General features: G+C 37.2%; 1 protein-coding gene and 1 long non-coding RNA gene across 3 annotated transcripts in view; both read left to right on the forward strand.

The window, feature by feature from the left end:
• Positions 1 to 13,962, forward strand: part of LOC128775628 (uncharacterized) — a 32,679-nt gene extending 18,717 nt beyond the window's left edge. The window contains exons 2-3 of the long non-coding RNA XR_008420492.1: positions 13,220 to 13,367; positions 13,503 to 13,962. This is a non-coding gene — a long non-coding RNA (uncharacterized LOC128775628). The remainder of the gene's footprint in view (positions 1 to 13,219; positions 13,368 to 13,502) is intronic.
• AHCYL2 (adenosylhomocysteinase like 2) overlaps positions 1 to 19,505 on the forward strand; it is a 169,307-nt gene that overhangs the window by 29,085 nt on the left and 120,717 nt on the right. The gene's annotated exons all lie outside the window — the stretch shown is intronic.

Consider the following 19,505-nt stretch of genomic DNA (forward strand, 5'->3'; position numbering starts at 1 on the left):
AGAAAAAAAATTCTTATATGTTTGGAGTTTTAATGCAGGCTTACTCTTTGTGGATTTAGAGATTGGATGATGAGGGGAGTAACAAAAGTGAAACCAAAATTATGACCAAACTGGAGTTGAGTTGCTAAATTAAGTACTATACTTGTTTACTGCCTCCCTGATGAGTCCAGTGGTTTTAACAAAACTTGTGAGTGAAAAGCTTGGGTTTCTTATTGAAGGTTAACCATTGTTATGCTGTTGGTGCTGAGCAAATAGCTTCCATCAGCCTCGGTTTTCACTTTGTAAAGAGTGAAAACAAGGACTCTTTCCATTATGGGGAAATATTTACAAACGGAATAAAATAGAACTAGTGGTATGATCAAGGATATCATCTGATGTAAGGTAAATTCTAAAATTTAGGGTAATATGTCTCACATATCCTCCGTAGCTTCTTTCAGTTAAGGCTTTTAAAACATATTATTAGTTCGGGGCTCCTGGGTGGCTCAGTCAGTGGAGTGTCCAACTTCGGCTCAGGTCATGATCTCATGGTTCGTGGGTTTGAGCCCTGCGTTGGGCTTTGTGGTGACAGCTCAAAGCCTGGAGTCTGCTCAGGATTCTGTGTCTCCCTCTCTCTCTGCTCCTCCCCTGCTCACACTGTCTTTCTCTCTCTAAAAAATAAACATTGAAAAAAAATTTTAAAGAAAGAAAAAAATATTGTTATTTTGATTTTTAAGTCTTCTTCCTCCAACCTTACCATTTTGTTGAGTTGTCATTCAGATCAGCTCAGATACCCTTTTATAACAACTGTCTTTGTTGGCTTAGCCATCCATCAACAGGTAAGTTGATCTTGGAAGTTCAAATATCTGAGCATTTATTATATGAAAAGCTTGAAACTGTGTGCATGGAGAATAAGTTTAAAATATGTAAAAGAATAATTCCTACCGTTTAATAGTCATTCAAATACTTGGAAACAGCTCTAAATGTTCCTTTTCCTGCATCAGAGCTTCTCTGTGGAAATCATTCTTGATTCTCTTGGTCATTCTTCATATGATTTAGTTTGCCAGCCTTGTTACCACCTTCCTGGTTATCCTTTTCTAGATTTATTATATATGGTTAGTGTCACCTGTAAGAGGTCATATACTGAATCATGATTCTAGGATGTTGCTTGACCTGTTGCAGTTTTCTTCTTTGTACAGGTCACTGTACTGTTATTTTATTAATTAAGTTTGTGTAGGCGTTTTAAGCTGAAACCTCATAATGAAGGCTCATCTTGAACTTAACACTCAATTGTTAAAAAGTAACAACAGGTCCAAAATGGAGTCACTTGTACTAGGCCCACCTCACCAAACCAAGATTTAATTAATATTTAACTTAATTGCAGTTTTGACCTTCCCTAGGAATGTAATCTTAACTGGTCAGTCTGGAATTTCCTAGCCAGCACCAGTAGGGTTATCCTGCTTCATAGACCCTGATTTTCTCCAAAGGAAGGTGACCTTGCCAGAAATAATTTTTTCACTAATGACTTCCTTTTCCCATTCCTTCTCAGCCTCTGAAAACCTTTCCTTTTCTGTAGCTCTTTGGAGCTTCTTTCTATTTGCTAGATGGGATACTGCTTAATTCATGAATTGTTAAATAAAGCCAATTTGATCTTTATTGATCTTGAATTTTTGTTATTTAACACAACTAAATTCTCAAGTAATGATCAATTAATGTTAAAATTAATTTCTTACCAGCATTATACTTTTTTTTAAATAACTATATTTACATTTATCCTTCATAAATTTCGTTTTGTATTTTCAGTCCATTGTTTTTATCTCTTCAGATATTTTTTATTTTGTTGATTGTGTCTTTCATGGCATTATCTAATCTTCCTAGCTTTATATTACTAGCAAAATATATAAACTACCTCTTAAATCTTCAGCGTGTTGATAAACATCTACCACAGCAAGGCCAAATAAAGAGCCTTGCTAACATTAGAGCCTTCCATCCAGATTGATATTAAGCCATTGATTAACAATGTGAGGATGGTTGTTTAACCAATTTTAAAACCATTACCTGACTAGCATGAGAAATCTTATCTTGATTTCAACAAGATGTATTTGACCTACTCTATATTATTTATCTTATCTTTCAGTCTAGTAATTTTGCCAAAAATAAAATTAGGTCAGCCTGATTTTTTTTCTTATTGAGCCAATTCTGGTTTCTGGTGCTATCTATACCCCTTCCCTACCCTGCAAAAATCTGGCATAGAATTTTGCTGGGACTCTTTGGTAAACTCTTAATCTGTAGTTCTGAGAATTTAGTCTCTCTCTTTTTTCCTTTGAAATTGAGGAAATTGAAATAGAATTTTGTTTCTAGTCTTCTAGCTTCTTTTCTATTTTCCATGAGCTATCATGGAGATCTCAGTGTTTTAGGCTATAATTTATCTGGTTCTAGAGATTTGAATGTACTAAAAAGTTACTGGATGCTCTTTTATTATTTTTTCTTCTGTCTCAGACTTCAGTTTCGTCTTAAACATGTGTGTTCTGCTCTTTCCAATCTGGAAGATTATTCTTGAAAAAGAAATATAGAAGCAAAATAAGAGTGGAATAGGTTTGATTTTCTGTAGCATCTTTTAACATAATGTATGTTAAAAGGTCTGTATCATCTTTTTGTATCCAACTTTGCTGAAAAAAGACTCTATATTAGCACTGTATAAGCTTATATTGATCCTCTGTTATGTGCCAAGTACTGCATTAGATTCTTGGACTCAAAGATGAGTAAGACATGGTCTTGTCTCTTAAGGAATTCACAATATAGTTGAAGAGATACATATTTATATAAATAGCAAGATAATTGCTAATAGAGGATGTTTAAAATCCTGTGATGGAGCAATCAGTTGTATTTAAGGTGGTAGGTTTATATGAACCTCCACAGAGGAAGCTCTGTTTAAGTGGATTCTTTTTTTTTTTTTTTTAGAGAGAGAGAGCTCAAGTGTGAGAAGAGGAGAGGGGCAGAGAGAGAGAGAGAGAGAGAGAGAGAGAGAGAGAGAGAGAGGTAGAAAATCTTAAGCAGGCTCCATGCCCAGCACGGAGCCCAACTCAGGGCCTAATACCATGCACGACACTGGGATCATGACCTGAGCTGAAATCAAGAGTCGCATGCTCGACTGACTGAGCCACCCAGGTGCCCCAGTTTAAGTGGATTCTTAGAGGAAGTATGGACATTTTGGGTGGATTGGGATGTTACTGGAGGAAGAACTTTTTTTTTTTTTTTAATGAAGAACAGCATGTATAAGTAGATGGAGGGTAAGGGCCAACATGATGGAGAAATCTTAAAATAATCCTATAGTATGGTTGCAATATGGAATATAAAGGGGAGTCCCAGGAAATGAGGCTGGAGAGACAAGCAGGATCATATCAGAAAGAGCCTTTATACTGTGATAGAATTTGGACATCAGTAGGCACATGGGTGTCACTGAAGGGTTTTAAGCAAGGGATGTGATCAAAACTAGCGTTGTCAGAGTCCTTTTTTATGCTATATAAGTCAGTTTAGGCTAGGTTATATTGTGCCAACAAACAATCCCCCAATGTTATTTTATTTATTTATTAAAAAATTTTTTTTTAATGTTTATTTTTGAGAGACATAGAGCGCAAATGAGGGAGAGACAGAGAGAGGGGGACACACAGAATCCCAAGCAGGCTCCAGGCTCTGAGCTGTCGGCACAGAGCCTGACGCGGGGCTCCAACCCACAAACCACAAGATCATGACCTCAGCCAAAGTCAGACGCTTAACTGACTGAGTCACAGGCGCACCAACAATCCCCCAATTTTAGTGGCTTATAATAATAAAGGTTTATTTTTTGCTAATGCTGCATTTTTATCTTGCAGCCCATTTCTAGGACCCAGGCAAGAGATGCACCTCTTGTCTAAGATATTAACCTGTGATACAGGGAAATGAGACATTACTCTGAAAGCTGCTATTCAGACGTAAGATGTGTAATTTCCTCATATTTCTTGGTCTACAACAGGTCATATGGCCAAGCCTGACATCAGCTGTGCGGGAACCTGACATCAACTGGGCAGAATGTCTAATCCTCCAGGAGGGAGGGGAAATGAATATTTTGAATAATAATATCTACTTACATGCATCAAATTCTGTTTCTTTACTTTCTGAGATTAGTCAGAACTGCTGGTAGCCATGTTCCTAGTGACTTAAAGTAACCTGAGGGAATGATGATAGTAGTGTGCAAAGAAATAGGAGACTAGAAAATGTCCTCACAGCTTTAGTCTCTGCATTTGCTGGGGCTGCTGTGGTTCCTGAAAGTTTTCTAAGTATTTGTGAACTAATAGTAGAGTGCCATGATCAGACTTGTATTTTAGATTACTTCAGATGCAGTATGGAGAATGGGAAGAATGCATTAGAGTAGAAGCAGGAAGAACAGTTAGTACCTTATGCAGAAAGAATGGTTAATAATCTGTTTCAGATATGGAAGTATAAACTAGGGCCCTAATAGTGGGATTGGAAAGTTGGAGATGAATATTTTTAGAGTCACCCCAGAGGTAGAACCAGGTTCTGGTTATTGTAGGGAGAAGTGAAAGAGAAGAGCGTTATGGTCATTTAGGGCATTTGGGTGGATAGGATATTTGGGTGGATGGTGGTGTCATTTACCAACATAGGAGGTAAAATAGTAGTGGGAGAAGCTACCTTAATTTTAAACATGTTGCGTTTGAGATATCTGTGGAACATCTAAGTGGGAGTGGCTAGTAGACAAACTGGACATGCTCTTATGGGGCTCAGAGGATGTAAAGAGTTATTACAATGGTGATTCCTGGGATGTAAGGGTAAGAAATCATGGATAAGAAGGAAAGGGAATAGGGGCGCCTGGGTGGCTCAACCAGTCAAGCGTCCAGCTTCGGCTCAGGTCACGATCTGACGGTTCGTGAGTTTGAGCCACATGTCGGGCTCTGTGCTGACAGCTCAGAGCCTGGAGCCTGCTTCAGATTCTGTGTTTCTCTTTCTCTGCCCCTCCTCTGCTCACACTCCATCTCTGTCTGTCAAAAATGAATAAACATTTTTTTTTAAATTTTAAAAAAAGAAGGAATGGGAATAAAGGAAATGGCCAAGAGGTTGAAAGGAAAAGGATCAGTGAGCTGAAGTCAGTGTGAGAGCATAGTAGGAGTAATTGAACAAACAAGCTAAAAAGAGAGACCAGAGAGCAAATTACCCAAATAAGGTCTTCTGGACATGCAACAATTTCTGGTGATGATAAGATCTGGAGTGTAATTTTGGTAGTGATTAGCTGAGGTAGAATGAAGGAGAACATCATTAGAGATAAGCTGAAGGAACTTGAAGGCCAGATCTTCATGGGCCACCCACATGCATTGTTGAAATTACCTGATGTTGCAGAACTTCTGGTTGTCTACTCAATATCCAGTTTTTGGTTTTGTTTTTAATATTTATTCATTTCTTGAGAGAGAGAGTGGGAGTGGGAGAGCGGCAGAGAGAGAGGGAGATACAGAATCTGAAGTAGGCTCCAGGCTCTGAGATGTCAGCACAGAGCCCAATGCGGAGCTTGAACTCACAAACTGCAAGAACATGACCTGAGTGGAAGTCAGACACTTAACTGACTTGAGCCACCCAGGCGCCCCATCAATATCCACTTTCTAACTGCTTCCTTCTAACAGATCTTTGCGCAATGTGCACTGGAAAAACTATACTTGGAATTAGATTCAGCTGCATTTGGCAGTAACCACCAAAAACAATGGTTTATATGCACATGAGTTTATTTTCTCATAAAATACACTGTCTTTCTTCATGTAAAATCATCATCATTTCATATCTTTTATAGCATTTATGGTATTTATTACATTCTGAATAAGTTATTTGGGTGATTTATTAATTCTGCTGACCTGTAACCCTAAGAATGTATGTATTGTATTTACAAAGAAATACAGAGATAAGCATTACAAGGTTAGTATGGCAACTCCGCAAAGATTAGGGACTCCGTCCCCAATGACTTCTGTCATTTTGCTTCATCATTCTGTTGCTTCTGTACTTTCACGGTTCAAGGTGACTTCTGGAGCTCAAGGCATTATTTCTGTATTATAACCATCAAGAAGGAGGAAGGGCAAAGGCAAAAAAAGGCCTTCCCAGAAGCCCCATCCAACAATTTCCACCTACCTTTCATCTGCTAAGCCCAGGTTAATGATGGAATTTAGGATGACTAGAATCTGAGAGATGAATTTAATAGATGACAGCTAGGAGAGGAGGAAATGACATAATTGAATGGCATGACCTTAACAGAGTTGCTTTTTATAAGAGAGTGAAGAAATAGTTTACTGGCAGAGTGTTTGGCAAGTGCAGAGGTTCTAAGGGGGGTATACCAGTGATTTTAAGGAATAGCGAAGAGGCCAGTGCAGCTGGAGTAGAGTGAGAGAGAGTTGTATAGATGAGGCCAGCTGGTAACAGGGAGACATATCATACATGGTCTCGATAGGTCATATTAAGGATTTTAGGCTTTGGCTTTGGGTCTGAATGAGATAGGAAACCATTAGAAAGTTTCAAGCAGAGTGTGGCATGATCTGACCTAAGTTTTAACTAGATCATTCTGGCTGGAAAGTTGAGAATAGACTGAAAGGGGTCAGTAAGGAGACCATTTAGGAGGTTACTCCAATGACCAGATGAGAGATGATGATAGTTTGGATCTGAAAATAGCAGTGAAGATGGGAGGAGTGGGTTAGGTTCTGCGTATATTTAGAAAGTAGATTAAACCGGATATGCTAATGAATTCGACTTGTGTTTGAAAGAAAGAGAGGAATTAAGGATGACTTCAGAGCCTTTGGCCAGAACAACCATAAGGATGAGGACAACAGGGAAACATTGTTTAAAATGAAGATAATTGTTTTGGTACAGAGACTTACTGTAGGTGTAGTCAGTATCTTCCTGTTTCAATATATTCCTGTTGCTTGTCTGTATCCATTTCTTCCTTCTCAGTGTACATTTAACTGACTTTCAGTACATTCATTCACTATTTTGCTCAACAAATGTCTGTTGAACAATTATAAAGTGTTCCAGCCTTTATCAGTTCAGTTTTCTTTGGTTGCAAGTTGACTTAAGCAAAAAAGAAAGGGAGGGTGAGAGAAGGGGGATATTATAAGGATAATAGGAGTAACTCACAAAATCAAAGGAAATGCTGAAGAATCATACCTGGGAAGAGCCCTGAACCATAGTGTCATCTCACAGAAGTTTAGGTAGCATAATGGACATCATGTTTTTATTAGGGTAACCTTATCTGGATAAATTGCTCGTATCAAGTATCAAATTTAATAATGATACTGAGCTAGATGCTGAGGTAGGAGTGGTGGTGGAGGAGGCATCCAAAGCTTGAATAAAATAGAATATATACTCAGAAAGTTTTAATAGCATTGAGTAATAAATCATATAGTAACTTATTCAAGTTAGAATGTAATAAATACAATAAAAGATGAAACAAAGATGATTTTATATTAACAAAAATAATGTAGTTTTAATTTTAGATATAAATAGGTTTTAAAGGAAAGATAAGCAAGAGAAAACATTGAAGAGAAACTTTTTTGTTCATTAATACAACATGAGAATATTATTTATGTTGTAAAGACATAATAAAATATGATGTATCCATATTATGTAATAATATACAGCCATCAGAAATTATGTTGCCCAGGCATACTTAATGAGAAGGGGAAGTGATCATTATATTTTAAGTGAAAACAAAATGGGTTATAAAATAACATGAACAGAAAATATCAATTTAATTAAAGAGTGTGTGTGTGTGTGTGCGTGCATGCGTGTGCTCTCTAGTTTATAGAGTTTACATTATCCTTATTAGATTTGGAAATTTGTGTGGATTAGTGTGGATATGAGGTGGAGGTGAGGGTAGTATAGAAGGCAAAGAAAACAGTCAGGCTGTTGTAATTATCCAAGTAGGAGAAGATAAATTGGTGACAATTGTGTGTTGGGGTGGACGCACTGTGTGATAAGAGAGGAGGATGAGTTTCTAGTCTTGTATGATTGGATAAATGGTAGTACTACTTCTAGTTTATGTCGTAGTTCTTATAACACGAGTAAAAGCACTGAAAATGTCAAATTATCTGTGTTAAGAAAAAAATGGTGAGGGGAAATATCTAGAGAGACAGATGAAAGTGAGAAATAATTTCTTTTGAAGATTTTTTAGACTTGCTATTTTGATCTACGTTTACTATTGTACTCTTGGTTCTAATTTAAACTAGTAATTTCTAAGTCTGAGTTTTAGAATTCATGGGATGATTTTTAAATCCCTGTACGATCTTCAGGATCTTGTTTTTATCATATATACTAAACTCATTTTTATTGTAGACCCTAAAGAAGATCAGTTTGACAGAGTATTGTGATATAAGGAAGTAGAAAAATTTGAGTATTAAAAAGCTGTAACTTTGAGGGAGGCATTAGGGAGCTTTAGTAGGGTTTATGCTTTTGGAGACAGCATCAATGCTGAGCTGAATCTTTTCCTTTGTTGAAACAAAAAAGATCTTGAAGCTTGTGTGGTGGGCTGAATTTCTCTTTTGGTAGAATGTTCTAGCTTTTGAAAATAAATAGATCTCTTGACTTTTTAAAATAGCTTTATTAAGATATATTTTCATACTGTGACGTTCATTCATTTAAGGTATACAGTTCAGTGTTTGGGCTCAGAGAGATGGGGAGACAGAGAATCCAAAGCAGGCTCAGAGCTGTCAGCACAGAGCCCGATGCGGGGCTCAAACTCACGAACTGTGAGATCATGACCTGAGCTGAAGTTGGATGCTTAACCGAATGAGCCACCCATGCACCCCTACAATTCAGTGTTTCTTTTATGTTTATAAAGTTGTGCGACCATCACTATAATCTAATCTTATTTTAGAACATATTCAGCATCCCCAAAAGAAACCTGTAGTAATCACTCCCCTATTCCTCCTCCTACTCCACTCTGCCCTCACCACCTCCAGGCAACCGTGAATCTATTTTCTGTCTCTGTAGATTTGCCTGTTCTGGATATTTCATATAAATGGGATCAAACAATACTTACAGACCTCTTGACTTTTAAAGTCTTTCCCGTCCTAAATTTATTATTTTTGTGTTTCATATTTTTAAAGGTCACCTGAAAGTTTATAGTATTTATAGCTCTATCTTGCCTGATAAATTTGTTTGATTCTACTTCATACTTGTGCCCCATCGTTTAATACAATACTTTGTACATAATATATACCAAATGATTTGTAGTATTTCATGGTTTTTTTTTTTTTATGTACATTAAAAGGTATGCTTTGTTGATACTGTTCCAGTGTCTGAAATTCATTTACTGTTTTTTATTTCCATTTTCTCCCCTAACTTCTTACTTTCTAGCTGAATAGTGTTTATACTTACACTACTGCTGGAAAGTTTTTTATTCCTGCAGATTTATTTAGTTACATAGTACCTTGTAGGAGAGAGGTCAGAAGTTTACTGAAAAGAAAATGAAACCCATTAGGAAACTGTTAGTTTTACCTTTATTTTATTGTTATTTTTTTTTATTTTGAAGTCATCTCTACACCCAATATAGAGCTCAGACTCACAACCCTGAGATCAAGAGTCACATGCTCTACCGACTGAGCAAGCCAAGCACCTTGAAACTGTTAGGTTTATCTTAATACTTCATTTCTCAGTTCCTTTAGATCTTACCTCATTTTTCTTCCTTTTTTTCCCCCCCTCTTTTTGAGTTTTGCTGCCTATGGCTTTTTGGATTGTTTTTCGTATCATATACTTTACATTTGACAAAAGGTGAAAAGTATACTTGGGATTCCTACAAATGCCACATAAAATATAACAAACACTATTTTATTTATTTATACTTTTAAGTGTATTTATTTTGAGAGAGAGAGAGCGTGCATGCAAGTGGGCGAGGGGCAGAGAGAGAGGGAAAGAGAGAGAATCCCAAGCACACTTCATGCTGTCAGCGTAGAGCCCTATGCAGGGCTTGATCCCATCAACTGCAACATCATGCCTGAGCTGAGATCAAGAGCTGGACGCTTAACTGACTGAGCCACCCAGGCACATTATTTTAAATTCCATAATTGAACTTGTTAAAAAAAAAAAAAAAAAGGAAAATCCTCAAGGGGAAATAATGAAGAGGGAATTAAAAAACAAAGTGGTAAATATATAAGTTAAAACTATGGCCTTGAATAATTAAGAGGCTTCAGTTTCAACAACCATACAGGAACAGGAGACTTTCCTGTCTCCCTCCATGAAGCTACATTCCTCAGAAGGTCACACTACTGAAAAGATGGTGATCTAGAAAAACATCTGTCTAGCAATATGATGTCAAGAAGTTTGTCCACACTGTATGAGTCCTAGGTAAAAAAAATTTTTCTGAGAATTGGTTGCCATGGGCTTGTTCTCCTGTATTTTGGTTTAGAATGTCCCTCTTTGCAGTTTCAGCAACCCAAAGCTGAGAAACTTAACATAAAAGGTAGCCCTGAATCAGTCAGTGACAGTCACATGGCATCAGGCCGAAGCAAATGCAAAACTTCTCTATAGTAGTATCTTCAGTATAGGCCACACAGGATTCCTACAGCTAAAAGTACCCTAAAGATTTTTTTTTTAATAGAACTTTAAAAAAATACAGTCATCTACAGTCATCAAGAAGCACCTGGGTGGATCAGTCGGTTAAGCATCTGACTTTGGCTCAAGTCATGATCTTGCAGTTTGTAAGTTTGAGCCCCATAGTGGGCTCTGTGCTTACATCTCAGAACCTGGAGTCTGCTTTGGATTTTGTGTCTCCCTCTCTCTCTGCCCCTCCCTGCTCGCACTCTCTCTCTTTCTCAAAAATAAATAAACGTTAAAAAAAATAATAAGTGAAAAATACAGTCATCAAAATTTAAAACTCAGTGAACAACATCAATGATAGAATGGATAAATTGTGGCATGTTCATACAATGGAATACTCTAAAGCAATGGAAATGAATAAATTGTTGCTATGCACAAGATCATGGCTGAATAAAGACAATGCTGAATAAAGAAGGCCAGACACAAAAGAATATGTACTATATGGTTTAATTTATATAAAGCTAAAAGCCCTAACATATGGTGTTAAAAGTTGTGATAGTGAAGGAGGGGACAGTGATTGGGAGGGAGGACGAGGGAGGTTTCTAGGGTGCTGGTAACATTGCATTTCTTGACCTGGGTGGTAGCTACATGGTTATTTCACTTTGTGATAATTCATTGAATTTATGATTTGCTCAAAATAATAGAGAGCAGGAAAGGAAAATGTAATAAATATCATAGAAAAGAAAGGATAAATAGAAAGCACAGTAAAAGATGGCAGAAATAAATTCAAATCCATCAGTAATCATATTAAAGTGAATGAGTTACACTTACCACTTAAAAGACAGATTGTCTGTTGTAGCATGTTTCCAGGATGGCTGTTAGTTCATTTCCTTTATACATATGCTATCCTCCCACCCAAAGTTTGAGTTTATTTGTCTACACACCTTGAATCTGGGCTGGCTTTAGTGACTTGTTTGACCACTAGAAGGTACTAGAAGTGACATTTTGGGACTTCCAAGGCTAGGTCATGAGAAGTTTTTGCAGCTTCCATCTGGCTTCTTTGAACATTGTTTTTTGGAATGCTCTCCCATGGAACACGGTTTGGGAACCCGGCTGCCATGCTGTGAAAAGCTCAAGCCAGATGGAGAGGCCCAGCTGAGCTCCCAATCAGCAGCCAGCGTCAACTGCCAGCCATATGAATGAGTGAAGAAGTCATCTTGGACCTTCCAGTCTCAGCCGACACCATATGGAGAAAAACCCAGGCACCAGGCATATGGACCCGGTCTAGCCATCTTCAGCCATTAGAGCCACCCTATGTGAAGCCCCAGATGTCACGAAGCAGACACAGACCATCCCCACTATACCCTGTCTGAATTCTTGACTCTCACAGTCATGAGCATAAGATGATTGTAGTTTTATGATGTTAAGTTTTGGAGTATTTTGTTTATAGCAGTAGATAATTGAAACAGAATTTGGTACCTGGAAGTGAGGTGCAGCTATAACCTAAAATTTAGATTGGCTCTGGGACTTGGTGGTGAGTAGAAGCTGGAGGCACCTTGAGGAGACTGTTAGTCAAGGCTTGAAACACAGCGAGAAAAGTATTATTGGAGGCTGGGTAACAGGGAACCTTTGTTATATAAATGGTACAAGGTTTGTTAGCACTGTCATATCTGGTAATGTGGAAGATAGAAAATGTATCCAATGAATTGGATTTATCCAAAGAGATTTCTAGGCAGAATGTTGGCAAGTATTACCTAGCTTCTTCTAACTGCCTATGATAAGGTTTAAGTATAGAGATGAATGAGGTAAAAAATGAGCTATATTCAGTTTTTAATCAGAACTTGCAGGGGGAAATGTTTCTAGCCCAGGATCTATTGTGTTATGAAATAAAACTTTTTTCTCATCTCCAGTTGTTCTAAATGACCAATGACTTAAAGAAATGGCTTCAAAACAAATAAAATTCAAGATGCTGCCAATAAAACATGGCCTCATAGTAAAGATCTCAAGCGTTCAAATATAAATTCCTTTGTTAAGACTTCAGAAAGATATGTCAGTGTTTCATAGAATGTTTTAGCTAGATAAAAAGATGCCCAAAGACCTTAAAGGAATACCTCTTAGACTTTTCTCTTTTACATAATAGGACCTTAAGGATGTTTTCTTACAGTAGCCTCAGAACACAGAACTTAAGATCGAGAAAGAAGGTTGGTGTGGCTCTGTCTCCTGGAGTGAACTCCTGTAAGAGTCATAGAAAATCTACAAGGTTTTTAAATAGTACTAATAGAAGCAGCTTCAGCTTGGATTAAGGAACAGAGACAGTAAAAACTGAAAATAAACCTTTGGATTTCTAATCATCTACAAGCGGGAAGCAGGCTGAGAAGGCTACTCTATTGCAAACATTAACCATCTCTTACGTAAAAGGAAAGATGATTCAGAGGTGGAGCCAAGAGTTTTGGAGAATCATTCACAGGGAGTAGGTTTGGGCTGTTATCAAGGAACTGGTGACATGTGTCTGATTAACTTTCAGAATTGCTATGGACCAGTAACTGCTATGTGTTTCTTGTTCCTTCCCCTTCTTCCTCATAGTTTGAATGAGAGTGTTAATTGTGGTTATCCTGAGTCAGTCTCACTGTTGTACGTTTGTATGTTGGGTGTGTGGGAGCAGATAATTTGTTTCTTTATTCAGATCAAGAGGAACTATACTCCAGTAGCTGTACCTGAGGAACTGCATCTGAGGAGCCTCAATCACACCTGGACCTGAATTAGATAATCAAGATTCTGGACATCAAGCTGATGCCATTATGAGATGAGACTTTTGAAGGTCTTAGAAGAGGGTGAGTGTGTTTGCATGTGGGAGGGACCTGCTGGGACCAGAGGGTGGAACGTGGTAGCTTTTCTTCAAAGTGGCCATTGTCAGTTTCTTCCTTGCCGTTCAGAGATGGAGTCTATTGTTCTCCCTTTGAATCTAGACTGGCCTTAATGACTTACTTGACCAATTGAATGTCACTTTTTGGGCCTTCTGAGGCTATGTTATAAGAAACTTTGCAGTTTCTGCCTATGCCTTTTGGAATACTCACTCTCAGAACCCAGCCGCCATACTTTAAGAAGCCTAAGCCAGATGGAGAGGACACATGTAGGCACTGGTTGATAGCCCCAGTGAGCTACCAACAAATAGCATCAACTGTCAGCCATGTGAGTGAGTGAAGGAAGCATGTTGGACAGTCCAGCCCTAGCAAACAACACCTGGAGAAGAACTGGGGTCTCAAATAGCTCCTGTTGAGACATCCTAGCCATCTTCATCTGTTCAAGTCATCCCACCTGAGGTCCCAGACATTGTGGATCAGAGACCTGCTGTCTCTGTTGTGCCCTGTTAGACTTTGTGGCCCACGGAATCGTGAGAATAATAAAATGATTGTTGATTACCACTAAGCTCTGGGGTAGTTTTTTATGTAGTAATAGATGACTGCAACATCTTTAGGTTGAATATAAAATAATCCAGCTCTATGCAGTTTGTTAAGAGGCATACCTAAGAAAACATAAGGAATCAGATTGAAAGTAAAGTATGGAAAAACATATTCTAAAAGAAAGCTGATATAGCAGGGCATCAGTAGGCAAAATTAACTTGAAGGCAAAAATCATTATTAGAATTTTAAAAGTCACAAAAAAATTATAAAAGGAATAATTAGCCAGGAAGCCATAATAGTTCCAAATCAGTATGCATCCAATACAATGGCCTCAAAATATATAGATAGAATATAGATGGAAAGAGTATATATACAATTATAGGAAAATTGATAAAATCTACAGACAATATTTTAACGTATTTTTCTCGGTGTTTGGAGGTCAAACAGATAAAAAATTTGAGAAGATTGGAACAAATGACCACCAAGCTTGATTTGATAGGCCTGTACAGAATCCTGCACATAATAGATGAGAATATACTTTGTTTTTAAGCAGTTTTAAAAAAAAATTGAAAAAATAATTCATAAAGCAAGTCTCACCAAAACCAATGAATGGATAGTTAAACAGACTATTCATCCTAACAAAGATCGAAATTAAGCCAAAAGATGATCAAAATAACTATGTATTTGGAAATTTAGAAGCATACTTCTAAGTAACTCATAGGTCAAAGAAGAAATAGTAATACAAATCAGAAATAAAACTAACTTACCAAAACTAACTCAAGAAGAAATGAAGACCTGAATAGACCTATAATCGTTACATATATTGAATTTAGTAAGTAAAAATGTATTTAAGGTATGCAATTTGAAAAGTTTTGACGTAGGTACACAACTGTGAAACTGTCATCACGGTTAAAGAATGTATCTATCCCCTCTGAAGTCTTCTGCCCCTTCCCACTTAACCTTATCCCCAGGCAGTTACTAACTGCTTTATGTTACAATAGATGAGTTGGCATTTAAAAAATAATTTTATATAAATCATGTAGTGTGTACTCTTTTGGGGAGGGGGTTGTTACAGTTCTTCCACTTAGCATCATTATTTTGAGATTCATTCATGCTGTTGAGTGGTCAAGGTTCATTCCTTTTACTTCTTAGTAGTATTACATTGTAATGGTTAGACCACACTTTGTTTTTTTACCTGCTGGCAGACATTTGGGTTATTTCCAGTTTGGGGCTCTTAGCTGCTATGAACATTTGTGTACAAGTACTTATAGACAGACATATGCTTTCATTTTTTTGAAATGATACATACATACATACATATACATATATGTATACATATATGTATACATATACATACATACATACATACATACATGTAGGACTGTAATATTTAGATCACATAAGTATGTTTAACTTTAAAAAAACTGCCAAATTGTTTTCCAAAATGTTTTTGCCATTTTACATTCCCACCAAAAGTATGGGAGTTCCTCCACATCCTTGTCAACGTTTGGTATGGGCCATCTTTATTTTTAGCCATTCTAATAAGTGTACAGGACTATACAGCATGTAGTTGAATTTTGCTTTATTAATGCAAATGATAATCTCTCTTTCAATTGACCATTTATATTTAAGGTGATTATTGATATAGTTAGGTTTAAATCTACTGTCTTGCTGTTTTCTATTTGTCCCATCTGTTCTAGTTTTATTTTTCCTCTCTTTCTGTCTTATTTTGGTGTAATTTTTTTTATCATTCACTCTTAATTTCTTTGTTGGTTTGTTTTGTTTCAGTGGTTGCTTTAGGATTTGTAGTACACATCTTCAGCTTATCATAGTTTGCCTTTTATTTTTTTTTTAATTTTTTTTTTTTAACGTTTATTTATTTTTGAGACAGAGAGAGACAGAGCATGAATGGGGGAGGGGCAGAGAGAGAGGGAAACACAGAATCGGAAGCAGGCTCCAGGCTCTGAGCCATTAGCCCAGAGCCTGATGCGGGGCTCGAACTCACGGACTGTGAGATCGTGACCTGAGCTGAATGAAGTCGGACGCTTAACCGACTGAGCCACCCAGGCGCCCCCATAGTTTGCCTTTTAATGATGTGATACCATTACACCTGTAGTATAAAATGTTCATAATAGACTGAAAAAAGTTTACAATAGTTTTAGACCATAGAAGAAATATTTCTCTCTCTCCCCTCAGACTTTGTGATATTTTTGTGATACATTTTCTCCTGTTATTATGAACCCCACACCATTTTTGTATCAACAGTAAACTATCTTAGAGATTTACATAATAAGGACAAAAATTTATATAAATACTCGTAGTTATTCTTTCTGGTGTTCTTCATTCTTTTGTACAGATTCAGATTTTTCATCTGGTATTATTCTTCTCAAAAGGATAATTATTTCAGCATTCCTTCTCATACAGGCCTACTGGTAATGAATTCTCCAGCGTACCTGAAAATGTCTTTGTTTTTAAAAGATATTTTTTCCTGAGTATAGAATTCTAGGTTGACAATTTTCTGTTTTGCATCCCCTTAACGCTGTTGCTTCACTGTTGACGTTCTCTGATGAGAAATCTGCTGTCATCCTTACCTTTGTTCCTCTATACATAATGTGTCTTTTTTTTCTGGCTGCTTTTAATATCAGTGCTTTTTTTTTTTTTTTTTTTATCAGTGGTTTGAACAATTTGATTTTTATATTATTGATGTAGTTTTTCTTGTGTTCTTGTTGGGGGTGCATTGAACATCTTAAGCCTATGGGATTATTGTTGGTTTTTTTTTATCAAATTTGGAAAAAAGATTTTCCCACTTGTTTTTAAAAATATTTTTCTGTCTCTGTTCCTTCTCCTTTAAGAAAATCGAAGTAACAAATATATTAGGCAGCTTAAAGTATTCCCGCAATTCACTGATGATCTTTTTTCTTCTTCTTTTTTCCTCTGTGGTTCATTTTTTTTAAAGTTTTTATTCATTTATTTTGAAAGAGAGCGAGAGAGAGTGGGGAGTGAGGGGCAGAGAGAGAAGGAGAGAGAGAATCCCAAGCAGGCTCTGCACTGTCAGCAAGGAGCCTGATGCAGAGCTCAAACTCATGAACTGTAAGATCGTGATCTGAACTGAAACCAACAGCCAGATGCTTAATGGACTGAGCCACCTAGGCACCCCTTCTCTGGTTCATTTTGGATGGTTTGTTTTGTTGTGTCTTCTGGTTCACTTATCTCTTATTTGGTTTTATCTAGTTGCTATTAATCCTATCCAGTGTATTTTTCATCTAAGACAGTGTACATTTAATCTCTAGAAGTTTGATATAGGTCTTTTTTTTTTAAATATTTTTTTTAATTTTTGAGACAGAGAGAGACAGAGCATGAGCAGGGGAGGGGCAGAGAGAGAGGGAGACACAGAATCGGAAACAGTCTCCAGGCTCCGACCTGTCAGCACAGAGCCCGATATGGGGCTCGAGCTACAGACTGTGAGATCATGACCTGAGCCGAAGTCATACGCTTAACCGACTGAGCCACCCAGGTGCCCCAATATAGGTCTTTTTTTTAATATTTCCCATGTTTCCACTTAATTTCTTGAAAATGGAATACAAATATAATACCTGTTTTAATGCCCATGTCTGCTAATTGTAACATTTGTGTCAATTTTGTGTTGGTTTCAGCTGATTCTCCTTTATGGGTCATATTTTCCTGTTTCTTTGCATGTCTGTTAAATTTGGATTCTAAACATTGAATTTTACCTTGTTGGGTACTGGATCTTTTTCTTTGTTCTCTATCACAGCCAAGTTATCATTATAGTTTGACCCTCTCTGGTCTCCCATTTAGGATTTGTTAGGTTGGGCCAGAGCGGTTTTCCTTCTAGGGTAGTTATTTCCCAAGACCCTTCTGAATACTCTACCCAGTGCTCCATAAATTGGGGCTTTTCCATTCTGGTTGGTATTCCTGAATGCCATTCGGGAATAGGAATTATTCCTGTTCTATTTGAGTGTGACAGTGTTCCCTCTAATCCTTTGAATGGTTTCTTAACAAGCATTCACTGGTCAGTACTCTGCTGAATCCTTAAGGGGTACCGACCACATATTTCCAGAGTGCTCTCTGTGCAACCTTCTCTTCTCTAGCACTCTTTCCTGCAAACTGTATCTGCCTTGGGCTCCCCAACTCTCAGCTTTATCTCCTCAACTAAGGTAGTCTGCTGGGCTCTACCTGGGTTCTTTCTCCCTGAGCTGCGCCTGAAAATGGTCTCAGGGTAGTAAGTCGAGGCATTCATAGAACCATTTCACTTGTTTACTGTCTCTCATGGATCACTGCCCTTCATTCACTGCCTGAGCAGTGTCTTCAAAACTATTGTTTCATATATTTTGTCCGTTTTTGTTTGTTTGATTCAGGCAGGTAGGTGTATATTATACCTGTTACTCCTTACTGGCTGGAAATGGAAATCCCCTATTTTCTGTACTTTTTATGTAGTTAAAATGTATTGTGATAAATACATAAACCAAACAGGTATGTTTGTCAAAGGTAAAGTAGTGATTAGTATTTTCCAGACTTAAGTTAAACTTTACCTTTTTTTCCTCAAACGTTTTGAGAGACTAAAATTTTATATTTCAGGTATTTTTTTAGGTAGTTTCTTTTGATTCCAGTAGAATTCAGTGATTATCTCTTTTTAAGATTTATTTTTTTTTAAGTTTATTTATTTTTTTAGTAATCTCTACACCTGACATGGGGCTCAAACTGATGACCCAGAGATCAAAAGTTGCATGCTCTTCCGACTAAGCCAGCCAGGCGCCCCTAGTGATTATCTTTAAAACAAAGAGATTTATTATGTTCTATTATTGTATGAAGAGAGCAATACTTCTTGTACTACAGGCCCTGAGGCCTGAACTCAGTATCGCTATCTTGTTTCATATTAGCTTCCAAATACCATCAGGTGGTCATTTTTTACTTTAAAACCAGTCTACTAATCTGTTCTGATTTGATCCTGTGACCTCAGGGAAGAACCCTCGTAGCAATAGAATAAAGAAACATTTCACATCTGAGGCTTTAAAAAACAAAATGAAGATCCAAATATTAAAATCATTTTAATATCTTTAAACCCTTCTACAATGGAGTCATTTTAAGAAAGAAAAGGAAAGCACTGTCTTCTAGTTAATGAATTAATTTGAATACTATTTTATTATAAATAATCAATTTCCAAGATTTCCTGAGGTAGGAAGACTGTGTTCTAGCTGGATAGTTTAAGGGAAGTGATAAGGACATGAATTTTGCTTCGTGGAAGTAATGAAGGAAAGAAGATATGGGGTTGGGCTTGATTTTGAATAGAGAGTGATTCTGAAGTTAAGTTGAGAGTTTGTCAGTCTTCTCAGAGGAGAAGTAGGGTCATCTAACAAGAGTGAGGAATAGGAGAGACAGAAGAATCTTGGAGTAGCTGTTTGGGGGCCATCCTGAGGCAATGTATTCTCACCTTTCTGGGGGTGAGGATGAGGAATTCTCTTGGAAGATTCTGGCTTGTTATTTTCACTCTTGCTTTCTCTTTTCTCTGTGTTCAGTATGTAATTGTTGATTAACTGAAAAGAAGTGGGA

The sequence above is a fragment of the Panthera pardus genome, unplaced genomic scaffold (assembly GCF_024362965.1).
Source record: "Panthera pardus isolate Hobbes unplaced genomic scaffold, ASM2436296v1 HiC_scaffold_8, whole genome shotgun sequence".
Classification (NCBI taxonomy): domain Eukaryota; kingdom Metazoa; phylum Chordata; class Mammalia; order Carnivora; family Felidae; genus Panthera; species Panthera pardus.